We start from the raw sequence: 25,146 nt of genomic DNA, 5'->3' as shown, positions 1-25,146 counted from the left end.
GGCAGGGGGAGAACTAGTGCCACTAGATAAACTTATAGTGACAGTGGTAAGCAAAATTAAGTTGCTATATGACAATATTCCAGAAGTCCAATTTCTTCGGTGGGCCAGTAACATATGTTTATGGATTGTTTCATGTAGTTAGCAGCCACTTACTGAGTTACACCCAGCACCAGGGATACAAAGTGAAATAACCAGTGCTCATGACTCTGAGGAACTTCATCTGAGAAGTGGATGTTGCCTCTGCAGTGATATTCAGAGACTTTAGTCACTTACAACTGCCTCCACTAAGTCGTCCCACATAATGCCAAATCATACCAGAAACTCACAGAGCCTCACTCTCCCCCAAAAGTTCTAGGATACACACTAGCTCAAGTGTAGTCATCATCACTTGCTGCTGTGAGTGACCTCACTACTTACTGTGTTACACTCTCCCAGTAGGAGGTCACTGCCAACAGGATTTCTCCAAGGTGAGGGGGAGGGATGTCTGTTACCACCCATGGAGAGTTGTTTATGTGAATGTCAGGTCTGAAAGCTGAGCCATAGCACTATCTGGGCATTGAGTTAGCCACATGTACGGCCCTGAGAGGCAGGAATTAAAAAGAAAGATGAATGCAAAGCCTCATAATAAAGAGGAAGGGATGGAAGAACTGGGTGTAGGTAAGAAGATTGATCAGAAGATAGGTATGACGCAGGCCAATGTGTCTTTAGGGCAGAGTTTCTAGAGATTAGAGTTGCAGTAGCTCACCTGAACTTGAGAGAGCTGAGCTGCCAGGTGCCCAAGTAGACCATTAAAGTAAAATGGAAGTAAATAGTCAAGCAATAGTCACTGCAGTGGGGTAAATGAGAGTCTAAACCATAGAAAGCACCAACCCCCCAGTGATCCAAATTCCCCATGGACTAATACATCAGTTGAGGGGCAGGTGGATCAGTGCAGATGTGGAGTGTTGGAAGGGTCATCTCACTACCGAGGGAAGCCCAGATAAAAGCTCTGGGCAATTTTGTGGAGCCGAGGGTAGAGATGTAAGGAGGAAAGAAAGTAGCGGAAAAGCACCGAGTGCGGAGTCAGAGTGGAGAAAAGTGTCTTTAAAGTTGTCCAGTTCTTTGTAAGTAGACTTCCAAATGGAGACACCTGTGCTAGGAATACAGGTCTGCGTAAGGCAAGGCTGGTCAGGGAGGGCAGCTTCCCCAATGTGTCCTGCCAGGGAGAGCCTTTATAGTTGCCTATGTTGGCCCTGAAAAGTCACATATAAAATTTGACCTGGAGCTGGACTCTGTAAGTGTATCCAGACAATGTCTCTTAAACAAATGTTCATGGCAAAATGGCTATGGCTTCTACACAAAGAGTGAGAAACGTCCTCCTGGGATTATCAGTCCCTTCTTGGATCTGGCTTTATTCAGGAAAGTGTGGGCCATCCCCTGTGTGGGGACTCAGGCAGCTAAGAAAGCCTCTGTGGATGCATGTATCTCCCTTCCTTTGACCAGTTTCCCTCCCCACAAGGGGCCAAAGCAACAGCAAAGCCCAGGGCTCCGGAGTTTGGTTTACAGTGGGACCGCTTAACCCCAGGTGTGACTTAACTCTAGTTAGCAAAAATAAGGGTTGTTTTCACTGAACAATTGTTGACTCCATGGACTTCCATGTTAGGAGGTAGGGTGGTTAAAAATGGCTCTGGACAATTTACACATTCAATGCAATTCCTATCAAAATACCATGGACTTTCTTCACAGAATTGGAACAAATAATCCTAAGATTTGTATGGAACAAGAAAAGACCCTGAATAGCCAGAGGAATGTTGAAAAAGAAAACCAAAGCTGGGGACATCACAATGCCTGACTTCGAGCTGTATTACAAGGCTGTGATCATTAAGACAGTGTGGTACTGGCACAAAAACAGACACATGGATCATTGGAACAGAATAGAGAATCCAGAAATGGACCCTCAACTCTATGGTCAACTAATATTCGACAAAGCAGGAAAGAATATCCAAAGGAAAAAAGACCATCTCTTCAATAAATGGTGTTGGGGGATCCCTGGGTGGCGCAGCGGTTTAGTGCCTGCCTTTGGCCCAGGGCGCGATCCTGGAGACCCAGGATCGAATCCCACGTCGGGCTCCCGGTGCATGGGGCCTGCTTCTCCCTCTGCCTGTGTCTCTGCCTCTCTCTCATTCTGTGTGACTATCATAAATAAATTTAAAAAAAAAATTAAAAAAAAATGGTGTTGGGGAAATTGGACAGCCACATGAGAAGAATGAACTAGACCACTCTCTTACACCATACACAAAGATAAACTCAAAATGGATGAAAGATCTAAACGTGAGACAAGAATCCATTAAAATCTGGGGTTCCTGGGTGGTTCAATGGTTGTGCATCTGCCTTTGGCTTGGGTTGTGATCCTGGAGTCCTGGGATCAAGTCCCACATCAGGCTCCCTGTGAAGAGCCTGCTTCTTCCTCTGCCTCTTTGTGTCTCTCATGAATAAATAAATTAAATATTGACAAAAATCCATCAAATCCTAGAGGAGAACACAACAGTAACCTTTTCCACCTCAGCCACAACTTCTTGCAAAACATATCTATAAAGGCAAGGGAAACAAAAGCAATAATGAACTATTGAGACTTCATCAAGATAAAAAGCTTTTGTGCAGCAAAGCAGGCAACAAAAATAAACGCAACCTACAGAATGAGAGAAGATATTTGCAAATGACATATCAGATCTATAGTATCCAAGATCTATAAAGAACTTATCAAACTCAACACCCAAAAAACAAATAGCCCAGTCAAGAAACAGGCAGAAGACTTGAACAGACATTTCTCTGAAGAAGACCTACACATGGCCAACAAGCCCATGAAAAAATGCTCCACATCCTTTGTCATCAGGGAAATACAAATCAAAACCACAATGAGATGCAACTTTATACCAGTGAGAATGGCTAAAATTAACAAGACAGGAAACAACAAATGTTGGTGGGGATCTGGAGAAAGGGGACTTTTACACTATTGGTGGGAATGCAAGCTGATGCAGTCACTCTGGAAAACAGTGTGGAAATTCCTCAAGAAGTGAAAAATAGAACTAACTTATGACCCAGCAATTGTGTTACTGGGTATGTATCCCAAAGATACAGATGTAATGAAACAATGGGACACTTGCACCCCAATGTTCATAGCAGCAATGTCCGTAATAGCCAAACTGCAGAAGGAGCCAAGATGTCCTTTGACAGATGAATGGATAATGAAGATGTGTGTGTGTGTGTGTGTGTACACAATGGAATATTACTCAGCCATCAGGAAGGACGAATACCTACTATTTACATTGATGTGGATGGAATTGGAGGGTATTATGCTGAGGGAAGTAAGTCAATCCGAGAAAGACAATTATCATATGGTCTCACTCCTATGTGGAATATAAGAAATAGCGAAAGGTCCATAAGGGAAGGGGGAGGGGAACTGAGTGGTAAAAAATTAGAGAGGAAGACAAACCCTGAGAGACTCCTGACTCTGGGAAACAAACAAAGGTTGCAGAAGGGGAGGTTGGGGTGGGTGATAGTAACTAGGTGACGGGCATGAAGGAGAGAATGTGATCTGATGAGCCCTGGGTGTTATACTATATGTTGGCAAATTGAATTTAAATTTAAAAAATGGCTCTGTAGTCAGAATGTCTGGTTTATTATCCCAGCTCTGCTAATTACTAGCAATGTAGCTTGGGTTTATCACATAAATTCTTTGAGCCCTAGTTTTCTCATCTATATAGCAGGCATCTCAACAGTATCTGCCATATGCAGTTGTTATAGTAAATTAAATGAGATAATATGTGTGAAGTGCTTAGATATATAATATGTGCTCAATGGCAGTTTACAGATATGGGTTTATTTAGCTGTCTGGAGGAGAGGGGAAGCAGAGGGGGAACAGTTAGATATTGTGGGTGATGGGCATCTTCACTCTTTCTCAGCTTCATGGATATTACTCCTGAATCTAGAAGCTCAGTTCCCAGAGAGAGAAGGACCTTTCCATAATAGGAAAAAGGTATTGGAGAAACTTCAGGTCCCTGCTCAAATCCCCTTCAAGAAATTGTCTTGCTCTAAGGCACTCAAATAGAAGAACTATTTTAAATCTGAAAAGGATTTTTTTGTTGTTGTTGTTGTTTGGGTTTTTTTTTGCTTATGAATGAAGCCAAGTTTGAGAGTGCCTAATTCCTGGTGGCTTCCAGGAAGTAAACCAACTCAGTGTTGACACGCCTCATTTGTTCCTATTTATAGTACCCAAAGCTTAAATGATTTAAGACTTGCTTAGGAGACATGTTCCAAGAAGAAAAAGGTTTTCTGCTTTTTGCAATAGTGATTGCTATTCTTCACTTGGTTCATGATATTTTATTTTTTTTATTTTTTAAGATTTTATTTATTTATGAAAGACACAGAGAGAGAGGCAGAGGGAGAAGTAGGCTTCCTGCAAAGAGCCCAATGCGGGACTCAATCCCAGGAATCTAGGCTCAAGCCCTGAGCCAAAGACAGATGCTCAACCACTGAGCCACCCAGGCATCCCGGTCCATGATATTTTAAAAATCAACTTTAGTGAAGTATAACTTATATACAATAAACTGCACCTACTCAAAATGCACAGTTCAATGGAGCTAGAGGGAATCCTGCCCAAGTAAAATAAGTCAAAGACAAATACCATATGATTTCACTTACACGTGAAATCTAAAAAGCAAAACAAATGAATAAACAAACAAACCAAAACCAGAAAATGACCCATAAATACAAAGAACAGACTGATGGTTGCCAGAGTAGGGGCATAGATGAAATGCAGGGAGGGGAGTGGGAGATACAGGCTTCCACTTAGAGAATGAGTAAGTCAAGAGGATAAAAGGAACAACATAGGGAATATAGTTAATGGTTTGTAATAGTGTTGTATAGAATGTCAAATCACTGTTATATACCCAAAACTAAGGTAGCATTGTGTGTCAACTTACTTCAATTAAAAAAAAAATAAACCGTGCACAGTCCAGTGAGTTTTGACAGATCTGACATGCCTATAAGACTATTGCCACAATTAAGATAAAAGAGTATTTCCTCACCTCCAAAGATTTCCTTGGGCCCCTTTACAATCTATCTATCCTCTCTTTATTCCTGTGTCCAGGCAATCACTGGAGATTAGTTTGCATTGCTTAGAATTTTATATACATGGAATTATATAGGATATACATATACATCTTTTGTGTCTGGGCTTCTTTCATTCCACGTGATAATTTTGAGATTTATCCTTGTTGTGTATATGAGTAGCTCATCCCTTTTGGCATATACCATGTTTTGTTTATCCACTTACCTGCTGGTGGACATTTGGGTTCTTTACAACTAGTGGCTATTATGAATAAAACTGCTAAGAACATCTGTGTGTAAATCTTTGTGTGGACATTTGATTTCATTTCTCTTCATAAATATCTAGGAGTTGAATGAATGGGTTATAAGGTAAGAGTATGTTTCTTAAGAAACTGCCAAACTGTATTCCAGAATAGCTGTACCATTTTTCATCTCCACCGGAGATGAAAACTAGAATTCCAGTTGTTTTACATTTTTGTCAACACTTTGGATTGTCAGTCTTTTTAATTTTAGCCATTCTAGTATATCTCACTGTGGTTTTTATTGGTATTACCCTGATAACTAATGATGCTGAACATTTTTTCAATGTGCTTAAGTCTTTGGTATATCTTCTTTTGTGAAATGTTTGCTTGCCCCTAATATTTTAAGTTTAAAATTATGCTTCGAACGGTAATGTCAAAGTATCACTGATCATACAAAACGGCAACTGAGAAATCCCTTCTCTATTTTTTTTTTATATTTTTTATTTATTTATGGTAGTCACAGAGAGAGAGAGAGAGAGAGAGAGAGAGGCAAAGACACAGGCAGAGGGAGAAGCAGGCTCCATGCACCAGGAGCCCGACGTGGGATTCGATCCCGGGTCTCCAGGATCGCGCCCTGGGCCAAAGGCAGGCGCCAAACTGCTGCGCCACCCAGGGATCCCAGAAATCCCTTCTCTAAATCACCAGCATGACTTTCCTGTTTATGCAGCTTTTAGAGACTCAATTTTAGAGTGCTAACACTACTTCACTATTCCATGCTCCATTTATTTTGCTGGATACTCCTCATGGTCCTTTTTATATGTCTACATTGAAAAAGCCTGCCTATTAATGAAATAATGTTCTGTTTTATGAATTTCACAGAGGGATTGCATATCCTCTTCAAATTTGGAATTTATGCAAAATGTAATCTTTACAACCTGTGTTTCAATGAATCTGTTTAAAGTTCAGAAATTCTATAACCAGATTTTATTTTATTTTTATCTTTAGGGAGGATGATTATAGATGGGATGGAAGGAATTGAGAAAGGCAGGAAATGATTAGAGAAACATTTCCTCAGCTTGAAATTGTAATTTTATGCTCAGAAGGCCTCCTGTTAGTTCTTGGCACTGCTTTTGCTAGAGATTTGGGTGCAATTACTCATCACTGTGCTCTAGAGGAAAACTCAACAGACAAGGGATCGAGAGTAGCCAAGAAATGGGGGACATGCATTCAGCCAGACTGCCCTTTGGTGAGCAAAAGCCAGCCTGAGTCCTTGAAGAGTCTGGGTCAGGGGGCAGGAAAGCTGAGGGACTATTAAGGAAGCAGAGTCAGCAAGATGGAAGAAATTGAAGGTCTCACCATGAAGAATCACTAAGGGAGAAAAGTTGGAGCCAAGAAAACAGTAGGAACTTGACAAATGTGGCTGAAGGGGGGCAGAATTGTTCTGCTAATGATGATGTATAGCCAACCAAATGTTGGCAAGATTATGCATTCCAAATAGTTCCAGATTAACATTACAGATGGGAGAGGAGTGTTTATCACAATTTTGTGTGAATAGATACAGGGCTGAGAACATTACACACGAGAAAATTAAGCATAGGAAAAGGTAAAAGGAATATCAGGAGAGGAAGAAAAGAATTTTCCAAATCTGTCTGGTGCTGGATTAGCCTCCCAAAGGTGCAGTGGTGATGAGTCTGGAACTCAACTGTCCAGGTGTTACATACCTTCTCCTTGGGCCGCTGGTGAGTGCATGACTTAACAACAATCACCCTGGGCTGGCGGTGATTCAGCACAGCTGGTGGACCTCTAGTGTTTTAGCCAACCCAGCATCCAGAATTTGCTTCAGCCAATCACACCTCGAAAATAAGCAGTCTATGAGACTGTTAATCATGTCTCCTCACCTCCACACCAAGAGGTGTACATGCATGTGACCCTACTTCTAGATCAATTAGACTCCTGGTCACGCTTCCTGAGCACTTGCTATTTGCCAGGAACTATTCTTTTCTATTGTTTGTTTTTAATTAAGATATAACTGACAAATAACATTATATTAGTTTCAGGTGGACAACATAATGATTAACTATTTGTATATATTGAGAAATTATCACCACAAGAAGTCTGCTTAACATCTGTCACCACATACAGTTCTAGAATTTTTTTCTTGTAATGAGAATTTTTAAGATTTATTAACTATGGTCACCATGCTATACTTGACATCCCCATGACTTATTTATGTTATAACTGGAAGTTTGTAACTTTTGACTCCCCTCACTCATTTTGCCTATCCCCTACCTCTAGCAACCATCAATCTGTTCTTCAAATCTATCAGCCTGGTATCTTTGTTGTTGTTGTAAATTCTACATAAAAGTAAGATCACATAGTAGCTATCTTTCTCTGTCTGATTTACTTCACTTAGCATAATACCCTCAAGGTCCATCTGTTTTTATTGAAAACGGCAAAATTTCATTCTTTTTTATGGCTGAGTAGTATTCCATTTCTGTGTATATATCACATATATATATATATATGTGTGTGTGTACATATCTCACATCTTTTTTATCCCTTCATCCATCACTGGACACTTAGGTTGTTTCTGTATCCTGGCTATTATAAATAATACTGTAGTAAACATAGAGGTGCAGATATATTTTTGCGTTAGTGTTTTTGTTGTTGTTATTTTTAGTAGGCTCTATGCCCCACATGGGGCTTGAACTCCTGACCCCAAGACCAAGAGTTGCATCCTCTACTGACTGAGTCAGCCAGGCACACCCCTGAGTTAGCATTTTTGTTTTCTCCACCAGGAAGTATTCTTAGGGCTTCACATATATTAACTCATTTAAGCCTCAGAACAACTCCACGAGGCAGATGCATTCTATGGATGAGCAAACTGAGGGAAAGCGAGTTTAATGACTTGCTCAGGATCACGTAGTTAGGAAGAGGTGAAGCCAGCTTTGAACTTGGGCAGTCTGGTTCTTGGTGGGTGCAGGAAAGACAGGAAGAAAGGTTATTTCAGCTTTTCCAGCCTCCAAAGTAGAGACAGGCAGGAAAAGAAGGGGTGGGAGATGTTGAATGAGTCACCTACGACATCTGCCAAATCTGGTCAGTTTTTTTTTCCCCTCTGTTATTAACTGTCTCTTCCTGCCCGTCATGGCTTTGCAGATGATTCAAACGCTTCTCCAATGTCAGACTCATTGTTTCACACACCCACATCTTTCAGAAGATTTGCAATTTCATTTTGAAATTGATTGCATTGTCATCTCTGTAGTCACAGATGTCATCCGAAAACGGCAGATACATTTACGGTCCCTGACAGCCGATGAGAGACTGACCCCAGTCTTTGATTGATAACTAACTGGTGTGGATACTAGTGTGCTTGGGTAAGCTCAACAGATGGGCATCTCAAGAGCGTATTATCTACAATATATTTGCTTTCCTACATAACCTCGTAGCCCCAGATTCTTTAATAATGAGTACTAGATCACAAGAACTCCTTGGATATAGCACCGAAGTAACCTAATCCTTTCTTCCCTCCCCAACCCCATGTCTGCCTTAAGGAGGATATTCAAAGAATATGGGTTTAACAATGACAACAAGAAAACTCTGTAGGTTTGAGGTCCACTGAGCTCCCAGGCTCATCCATTCCTCAGGCCTCCAGGCCTCCAGGCCTCCCTTCTATCCCTGGCTGGGTGTGATGTCTGTCAGCGTCCTTAGACACAGCTGTCCTTAACCCACCGCTGCTGAGGCTCAGGAGCTGACCGCTGTTGCCGCCCCACTGCTGACTTACCTGCGCACAGATCCTCTACCTGTTGACGTCGGTGTCTGCTGAGCTGCTCTCAAGAGGAAGAAGGTCTTCTTACATGATGTTTCATAAGTCATTTTTTAAGTCCTGGAATAGTGACATTAACCTCTTGTGACTCCCTCAAGATGCTGAGACAACTTGTCCCTGCATAGATAAGGAAGAATTTGGGGTAGGACCAGACAGCATCTAACCCTCCATTAAAAGATAATTAAAAATCAAAAGCATGGGCACATGGGTGGCTCAATCAGTTAAGTGTCTGCCTTGGGCTCAAGTCATAATCCCAGCGTCCTGGGGGAGAAGTAGGCTCCCTGTGGGGTCCCAGGATCATGACCTGAGTCAAATGCAGACGCTCAAACACTGAGCTACCCAGGTGTCTCTTCTTTATGATTTTCTTAATAACATTTTCTTTTTTCTACTTACTTTAAGAATAATGTAGATCATACATATAACGTACAAAATATGTGTTAATCAACTGTTTGTTATCCTAAGGCTTCTGGGATAGAGTATAGTTTTGGATAGAGTCCAAAGTTACATGTAGATTTTTGACTGTGGGTGTCAGTGCCCCTAACCCCCGTGTTGTTCAAAGATAAATTGTGTATATATATATATATATATGTTAAAGGTTTAATTTTACTCGTTAACCAATGAAGGAACCAGGCAGGCTTTGTAACAGATGTGTTTATAGATCAGAAATACTGAAATTGGGATGCCTGGGTGGCTCAGTGGTTGAGCATCTACCTTAGTTTGGCTCAGGGCATGATCCCAGGGTCCTGGGATTGAGTCCCTGCAGGGAGCCTGCTTCTCCCTCTGCCTGTGTCTCTGCCTCTCTCTCTCTCTGTCTCTCATAAATAAATAAATAAAATATTTTTAAAAAATAAAAAAAGAGAAATATTGAAATTACTATGTAAATAGAAGCAAACAGGTTTTTCCACAGGGGCTAGGGAAATCAACTGGACCTTTATCAGGACAAAATTTGCATGTTCATGAGAACATTTTGCATTACTATCAAATGCAAAAGTTGTAAAACAGCTCAAAGATGTTGAGAGATTAGAATCAGATAACCTGAGGCTGTCCTTCAGTTAGTGCCTGTTTTTCCCTGAAGCTTGATGCTTTTTCCAACCCTCACAGCCATCTCTCTCCCTTAATAGCCAGCAGATTCTGTGTGCCGTTCACAGTGGACAGCCTTAATGCCAGGTTCCTAGGATTAACAGGAGCTCCAACATTGTCTTTTTCCCCATTTCTCTCAGGGCCACTTGTTCCTTAGTAAACAGCGCTCCTGGGGGCCTGCCAAAGTTCTATTATGGGACATAGAGATCAGGCTTCCTCTGGGATGCCTGCTATAATTTGGATGCTTCATTTGTATTGTTGTATTGGGGGAGGGTGTTGCTTGAGGATTGGTGGGAGGCGGCTACAAAAAGACAGAACAGGATCAAATTGTGAAGCATTTTCTGTGCCACAGGACAGATTTTGATCTTGACCCCAAAGGCAATGGAGAATGCCACAGTCAGTCTTTTGAGTAGATCAATGCAGTGATCAGGGCTGGGTTTTGATTAGGTAACTGGAGGTGGCATGTAAGACACACCATAGAGAGGAAACCAAAGATATTTCAGGGAGTGGGTGGGGTGAGATGAAATGGAGATGGAAGCTAAATCTTAGCTTATGAAATTGTCTTGAGTGAACAAAATAACTTCTAGAGAATTTTCTGCCCATCACAAAGACACACCTTTCAGTCTTCTCTTTAAAATATCTCCAGATTTGTCTTGCTCTCCCTCCCTGCCTCCTTGGAACATCCCTTTCTACAACAGCCCCTAAGCTGGGGGAACACTCAGCCACTGTCCAACACTGTGACTCAGTCATGTCTGAAATGCTTACTAGGATTCATGCTCTTTGCAAAGAGCCCATACACTTTGAACCAGTGTGTCATAGGCAAATAAACCTGAATAAGTAAGGTAGGAAATTGATTTTACTCAGAATGTTGCAATAGGAACAGCCTTCTAGATGTCAAGATCACAGTCTCTCTGCAGAGTGGTTTTCCCCTAAGACTTTTATAGGGAAGAGTAGGCTCCTTATAGGTAGGGTGATTTTTTTTTTTTTTTTTTTAGATTTTATTTATTTATTCATGAGAGACACAGAGAGTAGAGTTGCCTTTATCTTCAGGGGAAGCTCCAGCCAGTCGGCTGATCAAGAAATAATTTATATCTGTATCTAGTTAGTTGGGTTTTTTTTGGGGGGGAGGGGGTGGTGGTTAGGGGCCAAGGGTGGGCTCCCTTAAGATGGGTCACTTTGGCTTGCAGATTATGCTGAACTGAAAACAATCAAGGCTCCAAAGACTCAGGAAGAAACTTTTTGCTCCCCCACAATTGCCTAGAAGAATTTAGATAGACAACCTGCTCCAGAAAGAGAACTATCACCATAGATAACTACCTTATGGCATGAATTAGGCAGGATAGGGAGGAACCAAGCAAGGCCTGTTTGATCAAAGTCCTCTGTGTCCCATTGCTTCGGAGTGGCCCAGCAAACACTTGTTTATCAAACATTTACTCTTTTTCATCTTCCTGCAAATTGCATTCCTTCCCTTTGAAGTCCCAGACCCCTGCCACCTTCTCCTTAGATCAGAATGACATATGTACTCATTTGGCCTGAGTATCTGTGAAATTTCCATGTCTGTGTGGATTCCCCATACACGCAGAATTAAATTATATTTTCTTCTGTTAATCTGTCTCATGTCAATTTGATTCGTTGCCCAGCTAGAAGGACCTTGAGGGCAGAGGAAATCTTTCTTCCCACATTGGGGAAGGGTCAATTCATCCAATCATTTTTGAGACTAATAAAGAGACAACAGGCCCTAAAATGGAGTCACTTGTGCAAGACTGCATCACCAAACTGAGACTTCATTACTGACCTAACTCCAGTTTCAGCCTTTTCCAGGAATATAATCTTACCCAGTTGGTCTGGAATTTCCTGGTCAGCACTAGGGAGGAAATCTGCTTGATAGACCTCTGTCATCCTCCAAAGGAAGGTGACCTTGCCTGAAACAATCCATTCTTTGCTAGTAACATCCTTGACCCAACTATGTCTACCTATAAAAATCTCCCAATTTGTACAACTCTTTGGAGCAATTTTCTATTTGCTAGATGGAATGCTGCCCAATTCATGAATTGTTGAATAAAGCCAAATAGATCTTTACTCAACTGAATTTTGTTTTTTAACAAGGCAAAGAATAGGAATTTGAAGGGTCTGTATCTGGCTTTCTCATGGGTAAACAAGGGGGTGTCTACATACTTTATCCAAGGGGAAGGGTAGTTCTTTATAGGAGCCCTTTCTAGTAACACAGAAGGGTGGAGGATTTCAGGAAACAAAAGGTTGAGAAGATTAACCCTTTCCATTTTCCAGAAGAACAGGAATCAGGTAAAGTTCAGTGTTGTCAGTGATTACGGATTTTTAGATAAATTCAAACTCCAACCTTAGTGTAAAGAAATGATACATTATGTCCAGGAAGAAGTTGGAGTGCAGAAGCCCTGATTCCCAATATTGCAACTCACTCTTTTACAGAGGCTAAGAAATCCAAAGCCTCTCTGTACTACACAAGGCTCATTAACAAATGGATAGGGGTGGGCACTGATGTAACCTGGAGAGCATGTGCTCCATGGAAGGTGGGGAATGCTTCTGAGCTTTGTGTGTGTGGGAATGTGGGCCCAATATTGAAAGACCTTGTTTTCTTAATTTCAACAAGGGGTTCTGATTATCTGCTTGTTTATAATTCCACAAATAAATTTATTTATACAAAGTATCAAAAAATCTGATGGAAAACCAATTTGTTGTTAATTGAAGTATAGTTGACATCAATATTATATTAGTTTCAGTTGTATACAACATAGTGATTTGACATTCATACACATTAGGAAATGGTCACTACTTAAGTGTCATTACCATCTGTCATACAAAGTTATTATAATATTATTGACTATATTCCCTCTGCTATACTTTTCATCCCTGTGACTTATTTATTTTATAACTGCAAGTTTGTACCTCAGTTCCCTTCACCTATTCAGCCATCCTCTCACCTTCCTCTCCTCTGGCAAACCATCAATTTGTTCTTTGTATTTATGGGTCTGTATCCGTTTGATTTTGTTTGTTTTGTGTTTTGGATTCCCCATATAAGTGAAATCATATGATATTTGTCTTTCTCTGACTTATTTCACTTAGCATAATATCCTCTAGGTCCATCCATGTTGTCACCAATGGCAAGATTCAAGTAAAATCTCCTAATTTAAGAGTTGAAGTTATCATAAATTTCAGGAAAACACATCAGGAAAATGACAGGCTATCATTGCAACCTCTCATGCAGAAGTCATCCAGTTATGAACTCACCTGATCTTACTTACTCCTTGAAACCACACATAAGGGCAGCCCAAGTGGCTAAGCGATTTAGCACCTGCCTTCAACTTGGGGTGTGATCCTGGAGATCCCGGATCGAGTACCACGTTGGGCTCTCTGCATAGAGCCTGCTTCTCGCTCTGCCCGTGTCTCTGCCTCTCTCTCTCTCTCCCTGTCTTTCATGAACAAATAAAATTAAAAAGAAAGAAAGAAAGAAAGCACCCATAAAGGAGGGCACAGCAGCAAAGATTGCAGGTTTCTTTTTCTTTTTTTTTTTTTTTTAAGATTTTATTCATTTGTTTGAGAGAGAGCATGCACACACAGAAGGAGAGGGAGAAGCAGACTCCTCACTGAGTGAGGGAGCTCCACCCAGGGCTCAATCCCAGGACCCTGAGATTATGGCCTAAACTGAAGGCAGATGTTTAACCAACTGAGCCATCCAGGTGCCCCAATGATTGCAGGTTCCACAGAAGGGTTGACTGATGGCTTAGGGTTCCCCAGCTGGTAAATAGCCTCGCTTGAGTGGAAGCCAGCTCTCCATGACTGTGCCTGAAAATGCTGGGTACCACACACCCTCCCTTATAGTTCTGTCCCAAGTCTCCATTTCTATTAATAGAAAAATGGGAGGGGGTAGATGTTGTATGGGATAGTCATCATCTTTCTTTCTTTCTTTCTTTCTTTCTTTCTTTCTTTCTTTCTTTCTTTCTTTCTTTCTTTCTTTCTTTCTTATGGGATAGTCATCATCTTTCTTTCTTTCTCTTTCTTTCTTTCTTTCTTTCTTTCTTTCTTTCTTTCTTTCTTTCTTTCTTTCTTCCTTCTTTCTTTCTTTCTTTCTTTCTTTCTTTCTTTCTTTCTTTCTAGATTTTATTTATTTATTCATGAGAGACAGAGAGAGAAAGAGAGAGAGAGAGAGAGAGAGAGAGGCTGAGCAACCCGGACTGCCCTTTTCTTTCAATTCTAATGTTCTGGCACCTTCTTTAATTCTACTTCTAATTCCACTGAGGAATTCAGCAGGTTTGTAAGTTATATCCTGGCTCACTCCTTTTAGAAAATAAATTTTTCATTATTCATTCTCAAGCTGGTCATCTGTTTTTTTCAGAAGCTGCTGTCTCTCCATGTGTAGAATCTGAAATGACAATCAGGATCTTAAGAGAGATGAAGGTGAAGAATAGGCCAAAAAAGGAATAATTATTTTATTGGCCAGCTGGCTAAGAAGCAAGACAAAAATCAGTTATAAATAACAATGGTTTTGAGTTAACTTTTCTCTTATCATCAAGATAAAACTCAGGTTGACCATGTCCAGAGATAGGATAAGTTTTCATTTCCTTTCAGTATCACATGGGTAACAATTTCCCAGCTGGTTATTCTATTTATCTGGCTCTTAAAAATATCCGCCGCAACTAGCCTCAGAAAGCCTCAGAAAAGATGGCTCTTCAAAAAGTACATTTCATCAAATGGGAGCTTTTCTTCCTTCCTTCCTTCCTTCCTTCCTTCCTTCCTTCCTTCCTTCCTTCCTTTCTTTTCTTTCTTTCTTTCTTTCTTTCTTTCTTTCTTTCTTCTTTCTTTCTTTCTTTTCTTCTTTCTTCCTTCCTTCCTTCCTTCCTTCCTTCCTTCCTTCCTTCCTTCCTTCTTTCTTTCTTTCTTTCTTTCTTTCTTTCTTTCTTTCTTTTCTTCTTTCCTTCTTTTCTTTTTTAAGATTTTATTTTTAAGTTATCTCTACACTCAACATGGGACTCAAGCTTACCACCCTGAGAGCAGGAATCATACACTCCACCATCCAAGCCAGCCGGGTGCTGCCATTGAGAGCTTCGTGTCTTCTCTTGTCTTGTTATATTCTCTAGGTTCCTGTGAAAACTTTCAGAATTAACTGATGTAACAAGATAATGACATTAGCTCAAATGGTTTCTGTTTCCTCTTTACCGTGCTTCGCAAGGAGAATTTTATTTTTCCGTACTGCGTGAGCAAAGTTTGAGAATCTGGGAAGATAGCCAAGAAACATCGCCCTCTGAAAAAACAAAGGCTGTGAGAATAAGAAGAATGGCATTAACTGACCCTGTGGAAATAACACATTTAAGTGATGATGGGTAAGTGGGAAGCATTCCCCTAGAGCTATGTTTCTCAAAGTGAATTGTAAATAGAAACCTATTAGAAACAATTTCTGGATTAAATAATATTGAAACACATTCACTCTCATAGGGTTTCTCAGAAACTTTGATATATTTATGTAGATGGTGAATTTCGAAGAGAAGCTATAGTATGTAGTATTTTCCAAATGTATTTTACTATGGAATCATTTTTTGTACACTAATCAACTTTGGCAAGCTCTATACTGGAGTATTTTCTTAATTTCAACAAGGGATTCTGATTTTCTGCTTGTACGTATTCATATAAATAAGTTTATTTATACAAATAAATATTTATACAAGTATGTCTATACACACGGTTATTTATACAAATAAATTGTAACATGTCTCAATACTTACAGTTTGAGAAGGAGAGCTGAAAAGAGAATTAGACTAGGTGTTTCTCTCTAATGGGTAGGTACTAGTTTGTGAAGGCTGCCGTAACAAAGTACCACAGACTGGGTGTCTTAAACAACAGAAATTAATTTTTTCCTGGTTCTGGAAGCTACAAGCCCAAGATCAAAATCAGTAGGGTTGGTTTCTTCCTCCACATGATTGGCTTGCAGATGGCCTCCTCCTCCCTGTGTCCCTCTGTGATCTTCCTTTTGTGCTTGTTTGTATACAAATCCCCTCCTTTTATAAGGACAACAATCATATTGGAATGCTGCCTACCCTAAAGACTTTCTTTTACCTCAGTTACCTCTTTAAGGCCTCACCTCCAAAAATAGTTACACTCGGAGGTACTAAGGGTTAGGACTTCAACAAATGAATTTTGAGGGGACACGATTCATCTTCTAACAGTGGACTAGGAACATAAATTACCACAAGCTGGCTACATACTCCCTTGAGATGATAATATTCTTTGCATCCCACCCCAGTCCTTCTGGAGCAGGCTTTTGAACCTGAGGTGAGCCTCAGAGGATCTTCCAACTGGGAGGAACCAGCTTCACAGCCAGACACAGTCTGTTTGACCACTCTATTTCCCAAGAAACCTAATACATTAGCCTGCTGCTTTGTGAGCTCATCTCTTGAAAGTTTGGTTAAGATGACTCAGTTTCCCTGGGCCTGATCACACCTAACTGGATAGATAAAATGTGGTTTTTAAACTAGCTAAGCTAGGAGCTAGATGTTGTCCCTGCTGTGTCTCTACCAGGAGAGCCAAGAAAAAGGATTGATCTTTGACTGAGGGTCAACTATGTAGCAGGGGCTGTGTATAATAACAGCCCACGTGTCCTGAACTGTGTTGAACATTTTCCACCAGCATCATCTCAGCTATTGCTTACAACATCTCTTTGCGATAAAGGTACTATGATCACCTCTGGATTAAAGATGAGGAAATTGAATTCTACTTCTGAAACTACTGATATAGTATATGCTAATTAAATTAAATTCAAATAAACTTTTTTAAAAGATGAAGAAATTGATTTCTAAAGGTACTTATCAGTTATATAGCTAGGATAAAATTTGAAGCTTCCAAATTATTAGCTACAATCATGCATATAGCTTATTGATCTCACTTGATTTGGGGAAAGCAAAAACTGTTCCTCTATCCTCTTATGTTCTGAAATGAGGACAAGTTCTGATTTAAACTGATGAAAGAGATTAACAAGAGAAAAGGCAGACAGATTTTATTAATATGTCTATATGCATGGGGACTTCACAGGAAATATGTGAAAACCCAAAGAAGTGGTTAGATTTGGGGGCTTATCTATTATTTTAACAGAGAATCATAACTCGCAGAGAAGTGATTAGATAAAGGAAAGTGGTGTTTGGGGCTCTGGAGGACAGTAAAGTGTAAGTTGACTGAGGACTGTGCGGAAGACAAGGGTGGTTGAGTAAGATTTGCTATGCTGGGCAGCCCCTGTGGCACAGCGGTTTGGTGCCGCCTGCAGCCCAGGGCGTGATCCTGGAGACCCTGGATCGAGTCCCACGTCAGGCTCTCTGCATGGAGCCTGCTTCTCCCTCTGCCTGTGTCTCTGCCTCTCTCTCTCTCTCTCTCTCTGCATCTCTATGAATAAATAAATAAAATCTTTAAAAAAAAAAAAAAAGATTTGCTATGCTGGCTCCAACTCCAGGTGCCCTCTCCGATGATTATGCTGGTTCTCTTCCTGGGATGGAAGGGAGGAGCACCTTTACAAATGGAAATTTATGTCACTTCTGTGAAGGGGAATTTATGCCCTACTTTTAGGCAGAGAGGGAGAGGGCAGAGAGCTCTTCTTATGTCTGCTGTTCTTCAATTGCCTTTAGCTTAAAATAATAAAAATAAGTCTTATGCCAAAGCGACACATTTTGAGATGAAATATCTGGATCCCCTTCAGTTTCTACGACCCTTAGAGAGAAAGAAGGAAAAATGAAGGCAGCAGTTGTCCAGGGCTATATGATTAATAAGCAGAAACTAGACTTATAAATGGATCTGACTCCAGAAGCACCAGTATATGTACTATATAAATAAAATGTTTTAAGTAAACATTTTGTTTCAGAATGATTTTAGATTTACCGAAAAAAAAATCACAAAGATAGTGTAGAGTTTTCATATACTCTGCACCCAGGTTCCCCTATTATAAACATCTTACATTAGTGTGGTACATTTGTTATAAATAACAAATCAATATTGATACGTTATTATTAACTACAGTCCATCCTTCATTTAGATTTCCTTAGTTTTTTTATCTAATGTCTTTTTCCTGTTCCACGATCTCATCCAGGATGCCACATTGCAGCTGGTCGTGTCTATCTTAGACTCCTCTTGGCTGTATCAGTGTCTCCGACTTTCCTTGTTTTTGATGGCCTTGACAGTTTGGAGGAGTACCAGTCGAGTATTTTGAAGAATGCCTCTGAGTTGGGATCCATCTGATCTTTTCTCTGTGATTAGACTGGGGTTAAACGTTTTGGGGAAAGGCCATGGAGGAAGAGTGCCATTTTCATCACATCAGACCAACAGTCGCCCTATCGACACGACTTATCACCGTTGATGGATGTCAGGTTTCTCTACTGCAAATAAAGAGAATTTTTAAACTGCCTTTTCCTCCTGGTATTACTTCATTCTCACATTTCCGTACAGCAGGAGTCTCGAATCCTGTGCTTTTATAGTAACTCCATTGTGTTGACGTACCCTGTAGTGATTACTTGTCATTCTGCTATTCAGGTGAGGGATCCCGTTCTTGCTTTTGTCCTTTGTGAGTGAGTTTTTGTCCTTGCGTGTGCATGCGTGTGCATGCGTGTGCATGTAAAAGGGAGTAAGTGGCTTATTGGTGGTTTGTTAATTCATCTAAAGACTCTGCTGACCAGAATCTAAGAATTCTAAGAGGGCTCCAGACCAGTGTTTGAGCAAGTAACAAGCAGAAGGGTCTTAGTAAGTGACCACGCTGGGGCGTTGAGGGGAGATGAGACGATTAGAAAAACTTCCTGTGGGCCTCAGTTTTCTCAGTGATGAAATAAGTTTGAAAAGATGGATTCTGTGAATTCCAAGATCACTTCTCACTCTGAAACCAGGGATCTGTTGTCTGAGGGCAGGAAAATAAGGTGGGTTCACTCTTCCTGTAACAACTTTATTTCTTTAGTTCATTAAAAGCTAAAGCATTAAAAAGAAGCCTGATTCCTAGTCTCTGGAGGTATTTCTTTGGCTGGAGTCTCTGGTTTAATGAAGATATAAACATTCTTGTGGGAACAGATCCCAGCTCGTTGCTTCGCCCACACTTGCTTCCGCAAAGAAACTACTCCGTTCATTCTCAGCCTCTGCTGTGTTTTCTACATCTTTCTTGCTCCTTTGCGTACAGCTGCGGTGAGAGAGACTTAAAAGGTTTATTGTTCATCCTCTAGGAGCATTTTTCTAAATCGAGGTGGAACACACTCAGTACATAATCCCCTTTCTGGCCAGAGCTGTCCTCATTTCTGCATTTATTTTAAGGTAAAAGTCAAAGTCCAAAATTTTTCATTCTTGCTTTATGGACCTGAGAAAAATCACAGTTCATTCTTTTGTGTCTTTGGTCCTTTGCCACAAAATGAAACCTTGTGGAATTTATGCCTTTTGTTTTTTTTTAAGTTTAAAAAATTAAATCCTATATGCTAATTCAATCACACTAAATACTGTATACTGTTGCAATATTTCCTTCTACAAAATACCCTAACCCTTTTCTATAGAACAATTAACTTTTGTAAGTTAGCAACTTATCCATTTTAACGGGCACCGAGCATGCTACATTTTGACTCCTGGTAGAAAAGGAAAAATCTAGGAAAATGTCATCATGCTCCAGTTTGCCTTGCACTCATTTCCCCTCTTTGGAAATGGAGAATTAAGGTTATTCTTCTATCAATTTTTCCTTGTTTTTCTGTAGCCCCATTTAAGGAAAAAAAAACTTTCATTTTGTGTGTTGTCAATTCCTCCGGGTTCACTTACATCAGCTTTGGCTGGGGTGATGTTTAAAACATTTCAGAGGGGTAAATAATTTATTTGAAAGCTAGTGGAGAAAGGCACTTAGAAAAATTAAACCAAGTGAGTGAATTTGAAAGAAAAGATGTTACTGGGAACCAAATAGCTTAAAGGCCAGGGAGGGATCTCCATTTCAAAAGCAAAAGTAAATGTCATTTAAGTCTTACCTTCATACATATTTTTTCATGAATCTTGTTTGAATGGATCGATACAGATGTAAATATGTCTGAATAAGTAAATATGTCTTTAAAATGTTGGCTTAAAGAAATTCTTCTAAGCTTTGCTACTGTCTTGTGACATGTTTATATCATATTACTGTTGTGAATAGTTTCACTAGCTTTTTAAATCACTAAATACCTTTCATGTCCAACTTGTACAAGTTCTCCAGGATTTTGCAAAAAATATCCTGGACTTTTTCTATATTTATTTTTATTTTAGACTCCCCATATCTTATTCTACTGTAATCATGTCTAGAACAGATTCTATTACATTTAACAAATTTTCCACTTTGTAGCAACTTTCATGGGGGCAGGGATCTGTCCTCAAAGTTTTTCAAGAAACATTCTTGTTGATGTGCCAGAAAAAGCCTGAGGTCCTGATTGAATGATTCGTCCCAATGCACTCAAAAGGAGGAGCTGAAGTAAAAACCAGGAGGTTTGTTGGATTTTTGTGAGCAATTAACCTTCACTGGGCATCTACCAAGCTCTCTGTAGGCATGGCTGGAACTGCAAGAGATTTCAAGCCTTGCCCTTGCCCTTGGGAACTTACGGTTTAGTGTGTTCTGCTTCTCATTTTAATGTCATGACCTGCATATATTATTTACTTGAAAATAGTCCCAAAGACCAAAACAATTGAAAGGCAACTGAGTTCACTGTATTTTATAACTTGGAGGTCTGAAAAGGTAAAAGATGCAGTCAAAATCTGTTCAGTGAAAGGTTTTGGCTAGAACCTAGCAAGACTGTGGGGTGAGCGAATCGGTCTGTGGATGTTCTTTTTTCCCTACACCTCCTAAATGTAACGCCCTCCTATACACCCTCTCCTTCCTCTGACTATGGCCAAATCTGTCCTGTATCCTCCTACTCTTAAGATATCAGTGATTGATATGGAACTGCTGAATTTGCTCCTCCCCCAAGGTGGCATTGTCTAAACACAATAGAACTGAATATAATAGAACTGAACCTATTGCATTGCCCTGGAGAGCCTTTTAAAAATGCAGATTTTTGATCCACCTTGTATATTGTGAATTAGATCCCCCTGGGATGGGGCCTGGAAATCTATAGTTAAAAAAGCTTCTCAGGTGATGCTGACATACAGCCTTGTTTCAGGACCAATTCTCAAGGGGTATTTTTCATTTGCATGTCAAAGGGATAGAACTAGAAGGCATCTACCAGCTGTTCTGGGAGGAGCAGTGAACAGAGATAATTGTGGGACCCATAGTAAGAACAAATTTTGATGTATATGTGATTGTGAATCATATGTATTGCAAATTAAACTGTTTTTATACTGTTTATTATTATAAATACATCTCCATGCTAAAAATAAAAAAGGTCAAAACATGTATTTGGATATAAGATGAAAAGTAACTTTCCCATGATGCCTTCCAGAACTTGTCTATTCTGCCTAAGAACTTTTCTATTCTCATTCCTGACTGTGGTCTATAGAGATCTGAAAAAATACAGATGTCTGACCCCTCCCCCAGAGCTACTGAATCACAATGCCTAAGAATCTGAGCAGCTGTAGTTTTAAATTTGTAATTTTAAAACTCTACAGCTGATTCTGATGCGCAGCTAGATTTGAAATCCAGTGGTTCATCTGCTCCTTTATCACTTATTTATAAGGTCATCAGGCATTTGGTTTTGCTGGGAGTCTTTATTTCTATCCTAAGATCCTCATCTTGGGCTCTAGGGAGAATTCACACAAATCTGGTCAAGAACCTACTTGCCCCACAACTGTTTTTATGTAACAGTGGATCTTTTTGGCTGTAGAAGAAGCATCATGCAGGAAACATTTGAGAAAATGTGATTGTGAAATCATGGGAAGAGTGGTAACATAAATCAGAAGAAAAGAAAAAACTACCCATAAACCCTCCATAAGCCACTGCAATAAATCAAACGACTTTCGTTTTTGCTCATGACTTTTCTATCTGTGTAAGCATGGACACATAAACAATGAAAAAGTTGATGGGCTCTCCCATGTATGTTTGCATCTCTCTGGGGTCAGACCAAAGTAATGAAAGAGTTGGTATTTCCAGATGCTCAAGCAATTATCCCAAATTATTTGGCTTTGAACTTTCTAAAAGACAAAAATGCTTTTCACATTCTCTACCAGAAGCTAAATGGGATGGTGTTTTATTCTCAACCCAGCTACTTAACATCCCCCAAGAATGTATTTTACAGTTCTTTCAAAGTATGTTTTCCTAAAGTTTCAAATCTATCTTTTTTCTTTCTTTTATTAGAAGCTGATGAGCATCCAAAAACTGATGGCATATTGGAGCCTTTGTCTTACAGTATACAGCTCTGAGTTTGGATTTTGTAGGCATTTATTTCAAATCTAAATATTTCCTCAGTTGATCTGCCTATGGGTCCTAAAAGACATAAGTGACAATAAATATCTTAAAACCCAGAATTTTTTCTTTATCGTGTGAAGACTTGATGACCCTCACGATTGGAGTTTGTATCATATATTTGTGTTTTCTTATCCTTAGACATATGGCTAAGCAACTTTATCAAACCCACAAGGCTTTTGAGTAATGTGAGCCTCTGTGATTCCCTCAGGTTCTGTTTGACGCCATCAATATTTCATTGTTTACCGTTTGCTTCATGGTTTGGCACTCTTCCTATCCTCCTCCCAGCCCAGCAAAACTGTAGTTCCAGCAGCAGCTTCGGGGAATGAGGCCCGTGAGGCTGGTTGGGGCCTTCTGAAACACAGCCACAGGAATAGGCACCTCAACTTTAGTTTAAAGTGAGTCCTTTGGATTCTGTGGCCCATGAAAGAGTGTTTTGGAAGTTGGAGTTGAAATATGGGACACCATGCATTTTATACAAAGAATCCTCTCTGATTTACTTGGAACTTCAGTGTTTCTGACATAAAACTGTGACCTTTAGAAGATCAAACTGCATGAAAATATGTTTGAGGATTTATAAGAATGTTCTTGATACAGACTCTAAAAACAATAAGTGAGTTTAATTAGAAACTGGTTTTATAAATTTACAGGGTACATTTCTTTGACTACTTGCCCAACACAAAGTCAGACAATACAAAGTGGGATTTTTATTCTGAAGTTGCCTTGGGCATCCAATAAAAATGTCTTAATTATCACTGACTTGGATGGCTTTTGTCCCTATGTGCTACACAATAGGCCTTTTAGGCTACCTTTCATGCCAGTAATAAGAAAACTCCATTGTCATTCTCTGAAGAGGGCTCCTCATTAAGAGCAAATACAGCTTGGCCTTTGATGCCTAAAATGATACCTATTGCCCCCAGGGCCCTTTTCTGTCTTGGGGATCTGTGTGCTTGAATCCACCGTGCATGTTGTTGTCTTTGTGTACTAATGGCCTGGGTGCAGTTAGCATATATGTTTGGTACTCAGGAATGCTCCCATACTTGGGTGAGAGGAGTGGTATAGACAATACTACACACCTAGATGTAGTATTGTCTGAGTATGCTCTCAGGCCTACCATAGCCTTCTTCATCTCGGGGTAAGGCCATTCCCAGGGGAACTCCGCTCTACCACATGATGTGCACTCCTTTATTCCCTAGAAAGTCATTGTCTTTTCCTATTCTGTTTAATACCTAGTTAGCCACCAAAACAGGGATAGTATGTATTTGTGGACAGTACGCTGTGGCATATTGGGCATACTGCTGCTATACTTTGGCCCTGATAACTGGGGACCTTTGTAGGCATTTGATCATCAAGGTTTATAGTAATCAGTTAGCTAAAAGCTGTACACTACACAATTTGATGGCCCACTAGAAAGTATTTCCTGGAAGTTCCTAACTTAATATCTTTGGTAGTAGATGTAACCTGGAAAATAAGAGCCAAAAGATGTAGGAACATGACTAGGGTTCTATTTGGTTCCTAATAATTGGTTCAGTTCATTATGTCAGGTACTAAAATGTCACCCATAGCAATGCCACTCAGATCTGCAGATTTCCACTTGTCCTTGTCAGACTCTAAAAGCAGAGATGATCTTGGCAAACATATGGCTTTACCTTTTGAGGCACCCAATATAACTGTGCTAGGAGACAATATCCTTCTGTTGCTCTGAGCCACACTAAAGGCATCAGTGTAATATTGGATTTCTCCTGTTGCACAAACCCATTTATTCATTCCTTTACCCCCAGCTACTATTTCCTCTTCTTTGCATCTGTCATTTATTTTTACCCAAACTTTCCCACCATTTGAAGGGATGCAGGGTTTAGTCCATGTGCTGGTGCTAAAGGAGTGCTTCCTCCTTGATCCACTCCTCTTCACACACAGTAGGGTTAATAGGTAACTAGTAGACTTTGTAGAGCATTGAGCAACACAACTGCATTCATAGTCAACTTGAATTCTGCCTGATGGAATGAGACACAATGCAGCCCATAGGCCCTTAGGCATTCTGGCATACAGATTAAGGAGTATAGAGTTTCTTGATAGGGATCATCTCTCCTTCCTCCTGCTTTTGTACCCACAATTGTAGTTCTTAACCCAGAATGATCACCATCAGTTAGGAAAAAAGAAAGTTGAGGGGATGTAGGAATAATTATATAGACATACTAGCATCCTCCCCATCTCTTATCCCCCAAATCCTCCAAAGGAGCAGAGGAATCTAATGAACAGGGAACCCTCCTTGGCTCTCCACATGTTGAGTGTGAGCACACACTCATGAAGGTTGTGTGAATCAGCCTTTCATGTCTTTATCTCTCCAATTTTAGGCAGTGAATGTTCAATTATCCCTGCCAACTCTATCAAACCACTACCCTGAGAATGATAAGCAACACAATATGTCCATTTCTGTGAGATCTCTTTGCCCACCCTTGGACACTGGGCTGTAAAGTGCATTCCTTGGTCTGAAGAAACGCAGCTTAGCAGTCCAAATTGTACAGTAT

The 25,146-nt window shown here is 40.1% G+C and overlaps 2 long non-coding RNA genes across 3 annotated transcripts in view; one reads left to right on the top strand and one right to left on the bottom strand.

Moving 5' to 3' along the window:
- The window catches only part of LOC140622229 (uncharacterized), a 107,024-nt gene extending 88,379 nt beyond the window's left edge, over positions 1 to 18,645 (top strand). For both annotated transcript variants that reach the window (XR_012021979.1, XR_012021978.1), the window contains exons 3-4: positions 15,437 to 15,587; positions 18,332 to 18,645. This is a non-coding gene — a long non-coding RNA (uncharacterized lncRNA). The remainder of the gene's footprint in view (positions 1 to 15,436; positions 15,588 to 18,331) is intronic.
- LOC140622227 (uncharacterized) overlaps positions 15,171 to 25,146 on the bottom strand; it is a 33,225-nt gene continuing 23,249 nt past the window's right edge. Inside the window, exon 4 of the long non-coding RNA XR_012021974.1 lies at positions 15,171 to 15,523. This is a non-coding gene — a long non-coding RNA (uncharacterized lncRNA). The remainder of the gene's footprint in view (positions 15,524 to 25,146) is intronic.

Source organism: Canis lupus, chromosome 31 (assembly GCF_048164855.1).
Source record: "Canis lupus baileyi chromosome 31, mCanLup2.hap1, whole genome shotgun sequence".
NCBI lineage: Eukaryota > Metazoa > Chordata > Mammalia > Carnivora > Canidae > Canis > Canis lupus.
Note: the sequence above shows the minus strand (reverse complement) of the source record. Positions and strands in the feature narration are given on the sequence as shown.